The sequence below is a fragment of the Triturus cristatus genome, chromosome 4_1 (genome assembly GCF_964204655.1).
Source record: "Triturus cristatus chromosome 4_1, aTriCri1.1, whole genome shotgun sequence".
NCBI lineage: Eukaryota > Metazoa > Chordata > Amphibia > Caudata > Salamandridae > Triturus > Triturus cristatus.
Genome location: NC_140585.1, coordinates 404,877,443 through 404,895,662, shown reverse-complemented (window position 1 = coordinate 404,895,662; position 18,220 = coordinate 404,877,443). Strand labels below are relative to the sequence as shown.

The following is an 18,220-nucleotide window of genomic DNA, read 5'->3' as shown; positions in this document are numbered from 1 at the left end:
AGGTCTGAGAGCGAGTTCCTACGACTGAACCTCTATGCACAACTAGACAGCTTGAGGGAAGGCACGGCGCATTGGAGGCGACTACCTGTCTCCCTTATGGGCAGAGCAGTTTTTTGTTTGTTTTTATAAGAATTTTTTATAGCGCGAACAGTTCTTTTTAAAATGATGGCTCTCCCAAGCATATCATATGTGGTTCAAAACACTCCATATCTAATACAGGAGAAATTCTTTCGGGCGATGGAGGCTGAGCAGAGACTGCTGTTATGAGGGGGTGGTAGTCCTAGAATTGCACTTAAGAAATTGCAGAAAGGTGTGTATGAAAGGGGACTAGCTGTTCCGGATCTACGAAAATACTACTGGGCCTCGCAACTCATAATTATTCATGGCTGGGTGTTTTCCCCGCTTGAGGAACCGGCTTAAAGGGTTGACCGATTAGCGATGAGCTCGGGTGACATGACGGAGCTATACAGGTAATGAGAAATTTTAGACACCTTCCAGTGCACACACGAACGGTGTGGTCGAAATATGGCATAAGGCTACTAAAATGACAGGCTGGGAGAATAAACTTACAGAACAGACACCTCTGTGGGTGGGAGATCAACTGAAAGAGCTGACGCGCTTAGTGGGCATGCGGAAATGGAGCATGATAGGAATTGACTCACTGGGAGATTTCTGGAAGGGAGGCAAAAGGGTTGATAAATGGTTGAGTTTGATAGATTGTGGCAGGAGTTTCAGATGGGTGCATGGGAATATCTCCACTACCACCAACTAAGACATGCACTACAGTGTCATCTCAAAGAAGGAACCTTGATACCGGAGTATTCACCGCTTGAGGACAGACTCCTCTTAGATCCTATGATTGATAAGGCACTATCCCTCACATACCGGAAGCTAGTTAATAATTCTCCGGATGATATGGGACCTCTGAGGGAAGCCTGGGAATCTGATATTGGTCTCCTTGATGAGGATGACTATATGGAGGCCTTAAAGAGCCCCAGGGAAATAGCTATCAGAGCACGCTTCTACCTGGTCCAACTCCGCATTCTCCATCAATCCTACGCCTCACGAATGGTTCAATTACGTATTGTAAATTGTATGTCTGAGGAGTGTGCAAGGGAATGTGGAGAAAAGGGAACTTTTCCATATTTTGTGGGACATCCCCATAATCCAAAACTACTGGGAGAGCTTAAACCGAGTAATGGCTGAAGTAGTGGGAGAACCACTATTGACGGAGCCCAGGTGGCATATTTTAGGAGTAACTGGGGAGACAACATGGCCGCAATGGGCTAAGACCTGGCTCGCACTGACAGGGGGGGTGGCTAAGCGAAACATTGCCCCTGCATGGGGGGGGCGGGTGATGCCCCATCAGTTAAAGCTTCGAATAAAGATTGGTGTTACAGGGCGGAGCAATCAGTTTACCAAAGCAGGGGCTGCCCACGCAAATGGAAGGAGATTTATATGGGGTACATGGGCACAATACAGGGGCCTATGGGAAGAGGATTGAGGGCTACGTACAAGCCTCCTTAGACTAAAAGGCTGAGCGATGCCCCATGGGACAGCATTGTCGGCAGCTGCAAAACTGCGAAGGACACTGTATGATGTAACATGATATATAGGGAAAGCATGTAATCTTAAGCGACTGTATAATGTTGGTATGATGTTACTTGTTCAATAAAAATAATTAAAAAAAGAACAATCTGCTTGGCAATGGGGATAGCTCCCCAAATGGAGGATTGTATCACTTGGGGTACTGTTTTCGCTGCCATATATACCTCATTAGCAGCAATACCAGATGTATTAAGACAAATACAGAATGAGGATGGAGCAGAACCTGCTCTGAACGTATGGATGAAATTATTAGGTGATTTTACCAAGGTATCAGGTATCATACTAGCTAACAATAAAGGGGATGCAGCAGCAATGGCAATACACCAACGCCTGAGGGATTTCACTTCATTACAACAGGAATGTAAATTACCTAAAATTATTGAAGATACCTATGCTGAATTAGGTAGAAATAGTTTTGGGAGCTAGAGCAAAAAAACCTCAACTGATGGGAGGTCCTGAAAAAGATAACATCAAGCAAGCACCTGATTATTCCAAGAAGAAATGGGATAATAACAATAAAAAACAAAAGTATAGAGAGAATAGATCACAATCCAGGGGTGGGTCTCCTCAACAGGAGCCCTCTGAAAGGAGGTACAACCTTAGGAATCGTGGTCACATTAATAAACCTGACAGGTATCAGGATACTGAAACTCTGAGAGAGAAGGACAATCAGAACACAGACAAGAAGAGCGTACAAAGTCCAGAGACACGCCACGCACTTCAGATTATTCTTCCAAAAAAGAAGAGAAGCCAAAATCAAAACCTCAATTTAAAAAGAATAAATAAAGTAGCAGGTCTCAAAGTTAGACATGCCCAGAATTCTGAGGACTCAACTTCCGAACGGGGAATGGACTCTGACAATGCTAGACAGAGCAGCAGATGTAACAATAGCTCACCAGAACCTGATGGAATTTCTGGTGAAAGCGGAGTTGAATGAGCATACCATGGTGGAAACACCTGATACAAGGGTAAGTGTCCCACATCGGTTGCATAAGATAACACTCCAATTGGAAGGGGACAAACCCAGAAAAATGTAAGGTCTTTTTTGGGAGAACCTTACCTTTGGCTATGACATCCTTTTAGCTGAAAGAGATTGGCCTCCTGAAATTGTTATGGATTGCCCAAAGGGAGAAACGGTAATCTTACTGGCCTTTTCCGACCACGTTCCAATATACTTAAAACACACATACACGCAGGAGTGGGCAGTAGCCCTTGCTCCAGCCTTATATCACAACCATTTTGGGTGGGATATGGGAGTCTCCTCACCATACAATCCCAGTATAAAAACTACTCCAACTCCACAGAGACAGTACCCAATAAAACAAGAAGCAAAAAAACAAGTCAGGGAGATCCTAGATCAACTTGAGTACCAGGGTGTTATTGAAAGTTGCACCTCTCCAATAAATAATCCTTTGTTTCCCGTAATGAAACCTGGTAATTCATACCGTCTAGTTTTAGACTACAGACATCTGAACACATGCACAAAAACATTTGCAAGACGCATTAATGAATAACATTGGGCCAAAAAACTACAAAACAACATTAGATATCTCAAATGGATTTTTCTGCCAAAATATAGTGCCTGAAAGCAGGTATTTAACAGCATTCTCAGCGCTAGGTTCAAGTTGTCAATTTTGTCGGCTCCCCCAAGGGTATGATAATAGCCCGGGGTTGTTTACCACTAGGGTAACAGAATTACTTCGGATTTTGGATGAAGAGGCATTGTCCTATGTAGATGATATTTATCTGACAGAAGAAGATTTGAAGGATCACTTGACCACAGTGAGCAACATAATTTTGGGGTTTACCTCTGAGGGCTACAAATTTAATTTAAAAAAATCAAAAAAAAGCCCTCCTCAATGCCCTACTTTTGGGATATGAGTCATCAAATGAAGAAAAAAGCCTGGCAGCTAACTTTTTCAAAAAGTGTGCGCTGCTCCAACCTCCTAAATCGCTGAAAATTTACAATCCATATTGGGATTTATAAATTTTGGTGGCGTTTACATTGTAGATTACACAGAAAAAGTATAACCTTTCTACGACTTAATAAAACCTGATTATACAGTTAGGCATTAGACACAGGAACACACAGATGTCCTTCGTTCCCTACAAGCTGACATGATAGCTTCAAAACACTTGCAGACATGCGTAAATGTCCACAACCTGGTGATCCGTGTTATAGCGGGTCAGTCTGGATATACTTACCTCACCTTCAATGAAGGAGAAACAGTACCCACAGAATAAAAATCACACTTGTACATAAGCGCAGAAAATACTGACAGCAGTACAGACTCCTGTAGTGAGAGAAAGAGCACTGGCTCAGGGGATATGAATAATTGTCGTAAGTCCGGTACCAGCCTTAGAGGCTGCTACAAAGGCAAGCATTCCTAAAGCGAAAGCCTTACATCCAAGATGGATACAATGGGATAATTCTCCCACTGCAACAGATGTAGAATACAGATATGACCCTAGTTTAAAAACACAAGCATTCATGCAATATGAACAAGAATATAATCTACCAAATGAAATAATGCCTCTAGATCAGTATGAATATATTATTTACACTGACGGGTCTGCTCAGCTGGCCGTAGGAAGTAAACAGCAATACAGCGCTGCATGTGCGATTGTGAAGGGTCGTATGCAGGATGGCAAGTTTCATACCAGCGATGCAAAGACAGTCTCTAGGAGACTATACGGCACAGCTAGCAGAACTAAAAGTCTTATTACTGGCACTGATAAATATGGATTGAGAATTCCCCACACTGGTTGTGTGCAATTCTTTTTCTTGTGTCCACTCATACAACGAATATCTTCACTACTGGGGTCAAAATGGGTTTAAAGACTGAAAAGGTGGCACAATTAAGGATAAAATGCTATGGGAACAGGTAGCTGAGTTGAAAAACGAACTACCAAGAGCTCACGTGATACACATGCTGACTCATCAACATGATGGCGTTCACGTTGAAGGGAATTCATTGTCCGATGAAACCGCAAAGGGTGCAGTACGTACTGCTGCAGTAGCTGCAAACACTCGTTCAAAAACGAGAATAGACTGTCAGATAATGGTAGCTGTCATTTCTTCACGCAAAAACAGCCCAGCCTTACCAAAAGGTTTTCCACTCAAGTACTCCTACAAGTTAGATGTAAACAACATTGCGTAAACTCAGATTCCAGGAGTGGGGGATTGAGTAATACCAAACATGGATCGCAGATTAGGTTTAATTCTAGCTGCACATGAGGATCTAGATTCTGCACATGCAGGAGATACATTAACAGTTGCTTTACTGAAACAACGCTATTGGTGGCCAGGATTAACGAAACAGACAAAGAATTTTGTCCTAAATTGCGACATCTGCTAGCCGACGAAGGGTTCCCCTGTGGCGCATCCTGCACAGACACCTTTACTAATATCGGACAGACCACTCGCTTGTGTCTATTTGGACCACTGCGGCCCCCTACAATCAGATAAAGGTTACAAGTATATCTTGGTGGCAGTGCATTCAGGGTAGGGAAAGAATATCGAGGTAAAAATATCGAATTGCACAAATATTGAGGTAAAATATTGTAGGTCAGTAGTATCGACAGTAAAATCTTTGTGGTCAAGAATATCAATTTTAGGTAAGTAATATCGATTTTAAAAATATCGAAGTGTTTAATATCGTTTGTAAAGATATAGTTGTTAAAAATATAGGGGGATGTCCTCAAGACCGTGTGATATTCATCGCAAAAGTAGCTTAACACAACTCTTCACATCGCAGTCCATCGCGGGAAAATAACACCATGTTATTGTGGTATTCTCAAGCCAGTGGCACCATGTGATAGTCCCACGACAACGCGTCAAATGACTGCGTTAAAAGCAACGCGACGCCGCAAAAATGCGAAACACGAAAAAAGTTGCGATGAGGCCAAGCGTGATACCAAAATCACTGATAACCAGTGACAGGCCTGCAAATCTCATGCGTCATGCAGGAAAATGCACTATAAAAGCAGAACAAGAAAAACACACCAATAACAAAATAAACTGCGTAGAAACATGTTATGCACCCGGACCGAGTGCAGAGGCCAACGTGAAGCCCACAAGCCCCACAGACCACCAGCAAGGAAGCCCGGGGTCGGGGAAGGGCAAGGAGAAGAGGAAGATGGGGTGCAGTCCGCAGGAAAACCAGATCAGCATCATGGAGGTTATAGAATATTACCATCAACTGAACGCCAATTTGACAGACGTGAATGCAGTCGGAGTGTCGAGGAGGCCGATGGAGGAGGCCTAGAGGCGCTGACATGATGTGAAAAACCAAACCAAGCACAAACCAGCTGCCAACAGGAAGGCAGCAACAGCGACGGGAGGTGGGAGTCCTGTGCCACAGGAGGAGCTGGAGGAAATGGAAGCCACAGGCATCAGTGTGGAGATGGTGCAAGGAGTTGGAGTACGGACCCAGCATGATAGGACCTGGCACAACATCAACAGGGTAAGCAACAACCAGGGACTGGGGGGACGGGGGGAGATGGGCACAATGGCACACATGCACAATGATGTGTAGCACACTGCACACCCACAATGACCCAGGATCATGTCCCTGATCCCCGTGGCACACTGCAGCACACACAAATAGCAATCACAGTACATCCCACGACAATGTGGTACAACATGCAACACTGACACTGCAGAACAGAGGACACAACTGGGTCCGCCCATGCGCAGAAAGAGGCCAATCACATCTAACATAGCAGGAAACTGCGAGATGGAAATGTACGTGTACAAGCTTACATCAGTCATGTAGTCCAAATGTCCACTGTCCCGCCTCAAATATCAGCACCTCCCAAACAGTCACAATGTACTTTGTAATACAGTCTGCATGTAAACAAGAACAATTCACCAACATCCATGTCAACACAATGTCAACATGCATCTCCCCCACACTTTGCAGAGGGGTAAACAACACCTACAGCAGAGCAGACCAGACAACTCATCAGTGATGCTGGAGAGGACCACCACACCTCCGACACCGACGCCCTACAACAGCTCATGGACATCTTAGGCAACCCACCCCCAGGAGCAGGGCAGCCAAGCTACATAGAGGAGACCCCAGCCCCTGCACAGACCACACAGCAGGAAGCATCCACCACCACGTCTGGCTCCCAACACTTCACCGAAGCGCACATCGCATTCCAATGCCAGGTGTCAGAATGCCAAAAGTATTTGGCTGAACAGGTGCGGGTGGGGTCTGAGCTCATGGAAGCCAAACTAGATCACATACGTGGGTGTTCAAGTCCCATCAGGGACCACCTACACCCCACAAAGGAGACCCACACCGCGACAGAGACACATGCATTTGCACATTTCCTGTAATTAACCACGCCCAGAGCCCCGGAATCATCATTCACACACCCACGCTGGACCTCCGTATGACAGCCCAGGCCACTCCTCTTACGTATTGAGTGGGTGATGACAAAGCTACATGTCCAAGCAAGGAGTGGTTGGTGCTGACAACAACTACAACAGTGGACACCATTAAAACGGAAACAGAAAACACCAGCATTACAGAGACAACTGCGGAGCATCATGATGGTAGCAGGAGAAAGTACAGAGGTCACCCAATGATCAAACAGAAGTGTCCATTAGCTGTGCTGCACTGAGTTAGTGGCACCTGTAGTGCTGAGCAGGGTATCAGGTAGATGATGGCATCCACGACAGGTGTGAGCAACACTGGCAGTAAGACACTTCCGACTCTGGCGTTTGGAGCTAGTCCCGGAGGTGGTGGCATGTGCCTCCTGCTGTGATGCAATGTGCGGGCACGGGCAGGTCAGGACTCGATTTGATGTGTGAGCCCTGGTGGACTGCAGTTGAGACCGGAGGCAGCGGACATCGCAGGGCCACATACACATGGGGTCGATGACCCAAGGCCATTGTCTCAGAGGCCATCCAATATCTCAGCAGACAGGGTTCCTTACTTGAGCTGCACAGAGTTAGTGGCCCCGAATGCACTGCAGCCGGCACAGGCACACCGCCACGGGACGGTGACTTGCAGTGCAGTGAGATGGGCCACGCAAGCTGAGCGGGTCCTCATCGATGTCCGAAGTGAATGTGGCGGGGGGTTGCGGGGGATAGTGGAAGGTGTCCTCAGGGCATGATGCAGAGGGTAGAAGCCATCTGGAAGTGGCAAATGGAGTGGAATGCGACTGACTCGTTTTTGCCACCAAGTCAGTATCACCGACAACCCCCAGTCCATAGACTCAGTTGCCACCAAAGTTCAACCAGAAAGTGTCCATGGATGTCGGGGAACAGACTTAGCGGCACAGGAGCTGAAAGGGGATGCAGTCTGCGATGAGGCCTGTACAATGATATCAAATCTGCCATAAATAAATCAAGACTGAGTTCCCAATGTGTGACCTACTCAACCTCAGTGTAGGCCCGAGGCAGCGGTCTACACGGACCAACTGCTGTTCAGCGAGCTCCTCCTGGAACTCTAACACATGACGTTGAAATGGCATGTGGGGGTGACTTGTGATTAATGGAGGTAGGAGCACCAGAGCTGAGCGGGTGTTCAGTCAGCGACGATGCCGTGTCCTGCCTGGTATGGACTAGATTGGATTTGTGTGAGGCCTGCTGGACCACAGTGTAGGCCGAAGGCGTAGTCCTCAAGGGCCCACAGACACGTGTGTTTGGGATGCTATGCACAGACTTGGTGTCACCACATCGAAGGGAGTATTGTGATTTATAGTCTGCATTCATGTGTGTACTCGGACATTGTATAATCAAGACTCAGTTCCAAATGTGTGACCTATTCGACCGCAGTGTAGGCCGGAGGCAGTGGTCAGCAGTGGCCCACAGCCACGTGTCGTTGGCTCGCGATGCACAGAGTTAGGACACCAGGGAAGTTGTCGGTAGTGTTCGATCACCTCCGTAATGATGGTCCTTTTTTCCTCCTGACTGAAATGTATCATCCTCTTACACCTCTCCTTGCGTGCAATGATATGTACTCTGCCATTGAAAAATCGAGACTCAGGTCCAAATGTGTGACCTACTAGTCCGCTGTGTATGCCGGTGGAGTACGTCAATGAGAAAGGAGTACTGGGAGCCTTGCTCTTGGAGGCAGAGATGGTCTGAGGAGGCTGCCAGGGTCGCGGCACTCAGACTTGGTGCTTGCACCGGCACATGGTGGGCCCTCTTTGACACACGCCAGTCGGCAGGTGTGCATTGAGGCCTGGGTGTGCAGGGCCGGGCAGGACTGGTTCAGGGACCAGCGGGCCGGGGTGCAGCAGGAGCCTAGGATCACAGGCAACACCGCTCATGGTGACAGCCTCATGGCTGGGTGAGGGGCGCCGCCCTGGCAGAGACGTTGGGCATTCTGGAAGAGAACCACGCCCAGAGCTACATGCTTTTTATTCACACCCCTACGCTGGCCTGGGGTATGCCGGCCCAGCCCACTCCGCTCACGCTTACAGGGGGGATGTAACAAACTACATTTCCCCACTGGCTGGGGTGACATGGTTGCTTCCACTACACTCCATACACCAGCGGTGTATGTCGACATGGATATATGTGTGGTCTGCATACTGCAGTCTGGCCATCACACCCACGCCACACTTGACATTGTGTACCTTCTCATTCATCGGTCACTTGCCTCCTTCACACATGCCTGGTCCCCACCTCTTCCCACGATCTGCTATCATGTGGCTGAGGTGCTATGCCATTGATGGCTTATGTGCATGGCTGGCCCAGATTGCTACAGTAAGTTGTGCTGTCGTATGGTGGGTTGGCATGTTGTTTGGCATGTTGTATGTGAGTTTGTGACGTGTGCATTCCCAGTGTTGTGTGTTGCATGATTGTGGAGTTGAAATGTGTAGTGTGTTCATTTTTTACTTGCCAACGAGCAGTGCATTTCCGATGGTGCCAGCCTGGAAGCGCAGGTTGATGATGGACTGTCGGAAGATGTAGGAATTATGCACACTGCCTGGGTGGTTGGCGTTGATGTTGGTGGGGATTCCCCGGTGGTCCACTATTGCCTGCACATTGATGGAATATGTGTCCTTTGGATTGCGGTTATTGTGTTCAGTGTTACCAGGGGGCACAAGTAGGACATGTGTGCAGTCAATTGCCCCCTGACACATGCGGGAAGCCAGCTGTGGCGTGAACACCTTGCTTGGTCTCCAGCTGTTCCTGCGCAGTGTGGGGGACGTATAGGTGGTGTGGTACCAAGCTGATGATGGCATCCAAGACAGTTGTGGGTAACTTGGATTGGGCTGGCTGTGAGACTCCTCCGACTCAGGCAGTTGTTGTTTGGAAGGTACCAGAGGCCGACACGTGCAGCACGGCCAGCAGCTTTGTCTGAGGTGGGATGTTGGTTGTCCGCTGTGTTGGTGCCGTATGCCTGTGGGCAATGGTGGTCAGGATGTGTGGGATGGTTGTCTTTTTGAGCCTGTAGTGGGCACTGACATTCTCTGGTGTTGGGTCTGTGAGGCTATTGCGTTTTCTGAAGGTCCACTGTCTTTGTCTGCGCTGCCTCTGTGGTGGTCCGAAGGGGAGGGAGGGGGTTCCAGGGTAGCGGTCCTGGGTGTGGTGGCGGTCGGTGTTGTGGCCCTGTTGGGGCTCCGAGCTGCATGATCAGTGGCTCCATGGCATGTGTTGGTCTTCAGGTGTGGCTCTGGGCTGGGCTCCCTTTTCTGGTGCTGGTTATATTTCGACTTTGCACCAGGTCAGAGCAGGTGTTAATTTCCTGCTGCTAACGCGCCTTATCGCCTGTTGTGTTCTTATCGCAGATCTGGCTGGTCGTTGAGAATGTTGAGGTGTGGTGTTTGTCACGGCTTTTTGCTCGGGAACACCTACTCTGCATCTCATTAGCGATAGTTGCCGGGGTCATCCGTGGTGATCTTTTTTGAGGTTGCTATCGCCGGAAAACTGGTGATATCAGCTGTTAGCACCAGCTTGTGAATGGGGCGATTAATTTTGCGCGCCTTTGGCTGCGCTATAGTGCCGATAACTCAGCGATAACTGCCCCATAGATTTGTTATTAATGTTATGTATTTTAGTATATATTTTATATGTGTGTGATGTTTGTTTTTTTGTATAAGAATTATTTTTATTTTTATTTTATGTGTTAAAATTTTTGTAGTTAATAAAAAAAATATATATTTTTAGTAGCATAGCGGGTTGTGGGTTTATAGGGGAATAGGGTGGGAAGTAATTTAATTATATAAATTTTATTGATTATTTATAGTAGTTACTAATTTATTTTTTATTTGAAATTTGCGTTTTTAGTTCCATAGCGGGTTGTGGGTTAAAAGGGGAATTGGGTGGGAAGTAATTTAATTATATTAAATGTATTCAATCATTTTCATTTATTAATATTTGTTTGATTGTGATGTTATAGTGTTAAATGTGTAAATTAATGTATTAATATTTGTTTAATAATTAGTTGTTAAATAATTTAAATTAATTATTTATCATGGTAATTGAGTAATTAATTGTAGGTATGTTTTGTGGTGTTTATAAGTGTAAATGGTGTGAAGGGTTGGAAGTAATGTATTTTTTATTGATGAATTATTAATTCGTTGTTAATTAATTTAAATTAATTAATTAGTAATTAATAATCACAATTGTGTAATTATTTCAGGTGTGTGTTGTGTATGATATAGTGTTAAAGAATGTGTACTCAATTAATGTTTTTTTTTGTTTTTTTCATAATGTGTTATTTATTGTAAGTCATACTCCATGGGAAGAATAACAGCCATCAATATGTGTGACATTTTAATACATTGCTTCATCCCAGTTGCCTTATCAATGGAGATAATTTAAGGAAACCTGTTAAGCTATGGAAAGCATAGATTAAAGTCCTTCCTTTCGTATTCTTCAGTCTTGCAATCAAATGTCTTTTCAGAAGGCAATCAAAGTGCATTCTGAATATTCTTCTGAAACAATTGAACGAACAAGACTTGTAGAAGAATATCTTTGTGGACTACCTCTTGGAGAAGTGTAATCTTTTTTTTTTCTTTGAAGTACTCAATTACTGTTTATTATCATTTGTTATTAATAATATATTTTACATTCATTATTAATTATGTTAATTATGGAAATAAATTTCAATAAAAATGTTGATGTCTTTTTTTATTGGCGTTGTGTTATAGGGTAGGAAATACAATAAATACATTTATGTTTTAAATAATTTGTTTGTTTGTGAATATTTTTTCCTTTTAAATGAATATTGTTTATAAATGTATTTTTTTTATATTGTAGTTGTGGGTTTTTGTTATATGTAATTAACATTATAATATGTGTTCTTTTTATATGTTTACTATATTTTATTGTATTTTTTAAAAATATTTGTTTTTTTAAGGTTTATTTAATTTTTTTAATTTGTTCCAATGTTATTAGTAATTTTTGTTTTTCTGATATCCAATACTTTCACTACAGTTGCACTCGCTGGAGTGGGAATAGTAATTTTTACCTCTCCATCATCCCGCACTTTCCCTACTGTTGCACTCACTGGAGTGGGAATAGTAAATGTTACCCCTTCGCTATCTAGTATGTTCCCTACTGTTGCACCCACTGGAGTGGGAATAGTAATTTCTACCCCTTTGCTATCCAATCCTTTCCCTACTGTTACACTCACTGGAATGGGAATAGTAATTTTTACCCCTCCGCTATCCAATACTTTCCCTACTGTTGCACTCACTGGAGTGGGAATAGTAATTTTTACCCCTCCGCTATCCAGTACTTACCCTACTGTTGCACTAACTGGCGTGGGAATAGTAATTTCTACCCCTCCACTATCCAATACTTTCCCTACTGTTACACTAACTGGAGTGGGAATAGTAATTGTTACCCCTTTGCTATCCAGCACTTTCCCTACTGTTGCACTCACTGGAGTGGGAATAGTAATTTCTACCCCTCCGCTATCCAATACTTTTCAGACTGTTGCACTCACTGGAGTGGGAATAGTAATTTTTACTCCTCTGCTATACAACATTTTCCCTACTATTGCAATCACTGGAGTTGGAATAGTAAATGTAATTCTTCTACTATCCAAAATTTACCCTACTTTTGCAGTCAATGGAGTGGGAATAGTACATTTTACCCCTCCGCCATCCAACACTTTCCCTACTGTTGCACTTATTACAGTTGTATAGTAAATTTATTTGTTTCGCTATCCAACATTTTCCCTACTGTTGTATTTATTGGGTTCGAAATTTACTTGTAATTTTGTTTTAATAGTTTGTTTTAATTACTTATAGATTTTTTAAATTTTTACATTATTAATATATGTATATATTTATTTTATATAATTTAAAAGTTTAGAAATTAAATAAAGATAATAGTTAATAAATAATTTTAAAGTAAATATATATTCATATATGTATAAATTATTATGTTTGTGTGTTTATAGTTTTTTAATTAAGTTACATTTTTATATGTAGTTAAAATGTATATTAAATTTAATTTATTTTGTTACAGATAATATTATTATTTTATATTTTTAATACATAATATTTCATTTTATTTATATTTTTAACCCAATTTTTTTTACATCTATAATTTTAACTGCGATATTTTTTATTCAATATTTTTGTACTTACCTGTTTAAGTATAGGTAGTCGATATTTTTACTATCTATATATTTTTGGGGATATCTTTTACCATCGATATTTTTAACATCCATATTCTATCCGTGAACCAGTGGACTCATGCTCTAGATTCCTATGGATATGGCATCAATGCTCGGCTGACGCTCAAACTGTTATAAAAGATTTGCGAGTCTTTATAGGGAAATACGCAGTAGGCACATTAAATTCTGACCTTGGTCCCGCATTTAGCTCTATGGCTTATAAGGAAGACTTGGAAGGTTTGGGTGCAGCATTGCCGTACTCCTCTACGTACCATCCTGAGGGAATTTTGGTTGTGGAGAGGAAAACCTCGGACTTAAAGCAATCTTTAACAGCAAGAGTATTAGGTTCGGATGATAGTTGGATCAATCACTTATACGGGGTTCAACATGCCAAGAAGTTCTCTAGGAGGTTTCACTCCTTACAAGGCCCTATTTTGGACGAGAATGTGGGTGCCTGATCTCGATTATGAAAGCACAGTGGTGGATGAAAAACCATTTGATATAAATAAACGTTTGGCTGTTTTACAAGATCTGAATGAATCACGGGCACTACTAAGCAACGTGCAAGTAAAACGCACCGCCATAGGGGAAGTCAAATCAGTCAGGGCAAGACTTGTCTGGATCCCAAAAGTTGGGGATCTGGTCAGAGAAAAGATCAAGGACAAGAAAGAATTTGGGCCATTATACAGAAAACCTGTACCTGTCCTAGCAGTCGAAGGAACAAGAACAGTACTTCTTCCGCCTCTTGCCGGCAAAAAGAAAAGAGATTCGTCTGCATTGATCTGATCAAACCACACTATGTGGCCAATGCTGAATAGTAGGCCTTGTTGGCTCCTGGGTAGCCGACAATCTCCTCTCGCTATCATACAGGAAGTTCAGACAGAAAGACTCATAACATTTGAAGAGTCACCAATACAAAATGATGGATTTACAAAAATGAAATGGAACTTGTTCCTCTGGATACAGAAATTCAAAACACAAATTTCAATTCAGCTTAACACCGACATCTACATCAATATGCCTCGACAAGAGACGCCTGCCAGTTCAAAAAAACCTGCCGAGCTACCAGAGATAGATCTAACTGCATCTGGCTACTTCATCAATTTTGATATCTTCTCTCTTGATCCCAGTGAACTTGAGACAACTCCAGCCCCAGTTTCCCGTAAGCAACGAAATCGTGATTTTTACACTTTTCTGAAAAAGACTTACTTAGTATCGCCTTGGCTCCAGCTCTGGATCAAGACTAGAATATTGTTTTTTCTGTTCTGGATTGGCCTACTGACTGTTTTTTGCTTACTCATGAATGGAAAATATCTCCCACAATGCTCTGCAGTATCAAATGTGAACTTGGTCCTGAAATCTCATACATCATCTCATCCTGAACAAAGAGACCTGTTTTCATTTCAGCTGTTCCCATTCCTGATGGACAAGGTTGATTAGGATGTATTTGGTCCCACTGAGCGTTTGAAAATACCAAATTCATTTAAAATGTCTTCCAGTACATTTTCTGATGATTGGGATTTTGAAACTGTAAATAATATGTTGTCTGCTTTAGAACAATCGGCTGCATTTTCAGGCAATTAAATGTTAGAAGACACATCAGACTATAACACTATGTACTGTTACCATGATTATGGTCATCACTTTTTACACAAATCCAGTATCCCATTAAATGTTTTTCCTTACCACCAATGGGATCATTGCCCGACAACACCTTAAGGGAGTTTGAAAACGTTTGCAAATACATTTTCTTATTTTTCAGGGTTTAATACTTCTGACCCGACCTCATATCACTATAACCTACAACTGCATAGAAAAATATGCTGACTAACACCAAACGGATATATTCCCTCATTTCCCAACTGTCTGAACAGGGTTTCGACTTATGGAAGGACACTATAGACATAAAATCAGTCTGGGGTTCAAAGGAATGGCAAGTTCAGGGAACAGAAGCACTATTTAGAGATTGCCTCATTCCACAGCAGATAATATTTTTAAGTGACACTGTGCAACAGACTTTCTCTTGGAATAGCCAAGAACAAGGATTTGAACACACCTCGGATTCCCACACCTTCACACATCAATTTGACATCACGTGGAGGGGATACAATAGATGACATCATGCAGTACAATACTTAAGACCCCAATTGGAAGGAATGGTTAGTTTGACCCACAGACACAAACAGATGCAATCAAGATTCAGGGGTACAACTGGAGGGTTTAGTATCCATAGGCCGACCAAATCTATGTATAAAGAGAACATCCGGGGGTGGTGACATCATACAGTGTTGGGAAGTTGTGCCTCGATTGGCTAAAAACCTCGACACTGTCCTAGGTGAAACAGAACTTATCCTTACTCTCAGATGAGGTGGATTTGAGGGATTTTTTATTAGGTTCCCTGAAAGCCACATCAGAAACGTTTCCTATACGCTGTGAAATCTGGAAATTCTCTCAACAGGAAACTGCGGGGAGACTTTGTGAAATAGATAGAATTAACCTAGAAAAGGCGTTAGCTGTGGTTGACAATGGTATGACTACATTAACATCCAGGATTTATTCACTGGGCAATATTGTATCTTTGCTATAGATGTACTAGAACAAGACTTGCCCATACTACAATACGGACAATCACAACTACGTTCTATTATGTTATTAAGCTGGACGATGCAATCATTCTGCGCTGAATATGTGCCTTGGCGATTTATCAACAGTACGTCCATATTTTCTGCGCACAATCTAACTGAGAAGCAGATAACGATGGCACAAAGGGGAGCAAAATATACAATGCTGCGTATTGAAAAACTTGACAAGTTACCTTTTACTGTGGTAGAGTCACCATCCACAGATTAGTTAATCCATGGCCATATAACACTACCGGTCACAACTTTCCAATTTCAGTATTGACTTGAACAACAACAGGCGGGCAGATATGAGGCGATGGGTAGGGAATTCATCAAGAAATCTTAGGAATTACCATACAGATTTCAATGCAGGGACATGGAAGTGTTTCTACTTTCTAAGCGGTACCAACTGCAAAAATTCTTTAAGTGGATTTCTCATATGCCAGGATATCATTCTTCACGGGGCCTGTAATGGTTCAGTTGCTAACTTATCCTGTCACTTGCAAGGGTCCCCAGCTGCTGTGATTAATCCATTGTTCAAGTTGCTTTCGAATAGGAGTTACATGATTCTGAAAGATCATGGTTGTTGTGGGATGCTCCCAGGCATCGCATATCTTGTCACTGTAAGCTCCAGGGTTACGTGGTGTATGCAAGTACTGTTTCCACTGACCCATACAGTCCGGGAGGCGCCGTTATGGCCTTGTTGAATGTTTCCTTTATATGGTTTGATACTATGAGCCGAATGAACGCCATGCTTTTACAGCAAACTACGTTCTTAACCTCCATCCGAGAAACTTATGATCTCCAGGTTGCAAGGTACTTGGCTGAGATACAGGCACTAGTACGAACAAACTGCCCTTACTGTTTCACAGAAATGGTACAACGTATCTTTAACATGTCTGATATGACGGTTATAGTACACCTATTTAAGACCATAGGTTCTGGACTGTTAAGCACCTTTCAGACAATCCTCGGAGTTATTCCAACTTCATACACTTCGTATTTGGAAGCATTTTTGGAGGGCTTCCGCAGATCCTGTTACTAATAGCAGGTATCCTGATTGTCATTTTTCTGCTACGCAGTCGACGTCCCAGTCACCAAAGAGATGGAAAAAACGCCCTTGGAGCGCCGATACCGTGATCGCATGGTACTCCATCTGGGTATACCTCATCTTCGCAAACTAAGTGAATCTTGGTTCCTATCATTTAGACCAGTCTGAATCGACTGTATCCTGCCTGTCGTCCGATGCCTGTTCTGCAGACTAGAATGCGCGTTGGACCTCTGTCTAACACTTCCATCAGTTGCGCCACCGGATGTTGATGCTTTACGGGACCCTATAACGGCCCATGTTCTACAGTGTCCTCAGCGTATTCCAATGTTGATGTCTGCATTCTTAGAGCCACCACAGGATGCTCAACTCCTGTCGGATCGGATACCGGCTCCTCAACAAATACTCAGTCCTTGGTTTTCACACAGGTATCCCCAGTAGTGGCTGTGGAGAATACGGAGGAACATCTGTGCTTGACTGGCCTAATCTGCGAGGTGTTGCAGGGACCGTCATCTGCGATTACTGGCAACAGTGATGTTGCGTCTCCCAGCCAGGACACATACACATTTGTCTCATTGGGTGCTGGGAAAAATCAGCTTTTTCAAAAACAACCAAACTTGGAATTTTAAATAATAGACACTTTTTCTAAACTGCATAGCTTTCAGTCACTCATTGTTTAAACTATACATACAAACACATTTTGTACAAGAATAAGAAATCAATGTGCCCAGTATGTTGTTCCATCTATATTTCTAATACTGAGAGGGAGTTGCTGATGGCTGAAGTACATACTTAAAGCTAACTTCCACTAAACCTGATTTCACTCTTACCCGTTTTGGCAGAGTATAACCCCAGATTTAGATTTGCTCCATTTCTTGCAAATCAGTAGATTCTCAAACTCCCTTGCCACAAGAGTCAAATCTCTGAGAATCCTAATCAATTCCAGCATCTTCGAGGAGCACACACTAGAAAATCCCAAATGGTGTGGTATCAGATCCAGCTTCCTATTAAAGATGAAACCCTTACTTCCCCAATTTTTTTTCAAATGTGCAAGTCTTGTACTCAGTTACCTTGATGGAGATAATGCCCTACTCAGTGGTATGCCTGATGCTGTCACTCTCCTCAAAGCCAGCTTCCACGGTGACGCATGTAACATGTTCAAAACTAGTTATTTTGTTTGTTTACCTAACTCAATAGTCCTTTAGTATATCTTCCTGAGAACATTGAAAGGTCACAGATCATACATGTGACCGACAAGTTACAAACAGAGCTCTGCAAGTGTCTCACAGCGAGCTGTCTTGCCAGTGTAACTAAGAATCAGTTTCAACCTGCTCTTATATGTA

General features: G+C 43.2%; 1 protein-coding gene across 1 annotated transcript in view; it reads right to left on the bottom strand.

The window, feature by feature from the left end:
• The window catches only part of LOC146855020 (cathepsin E-like), a 251,150-nt gene that overhangs the window by 88,501 nt on the left and 144,429 nt on the right, over positions 1-18,220 (bottom strand). The gene's annotated exons all lie outside the window — the stretch shown is intronic.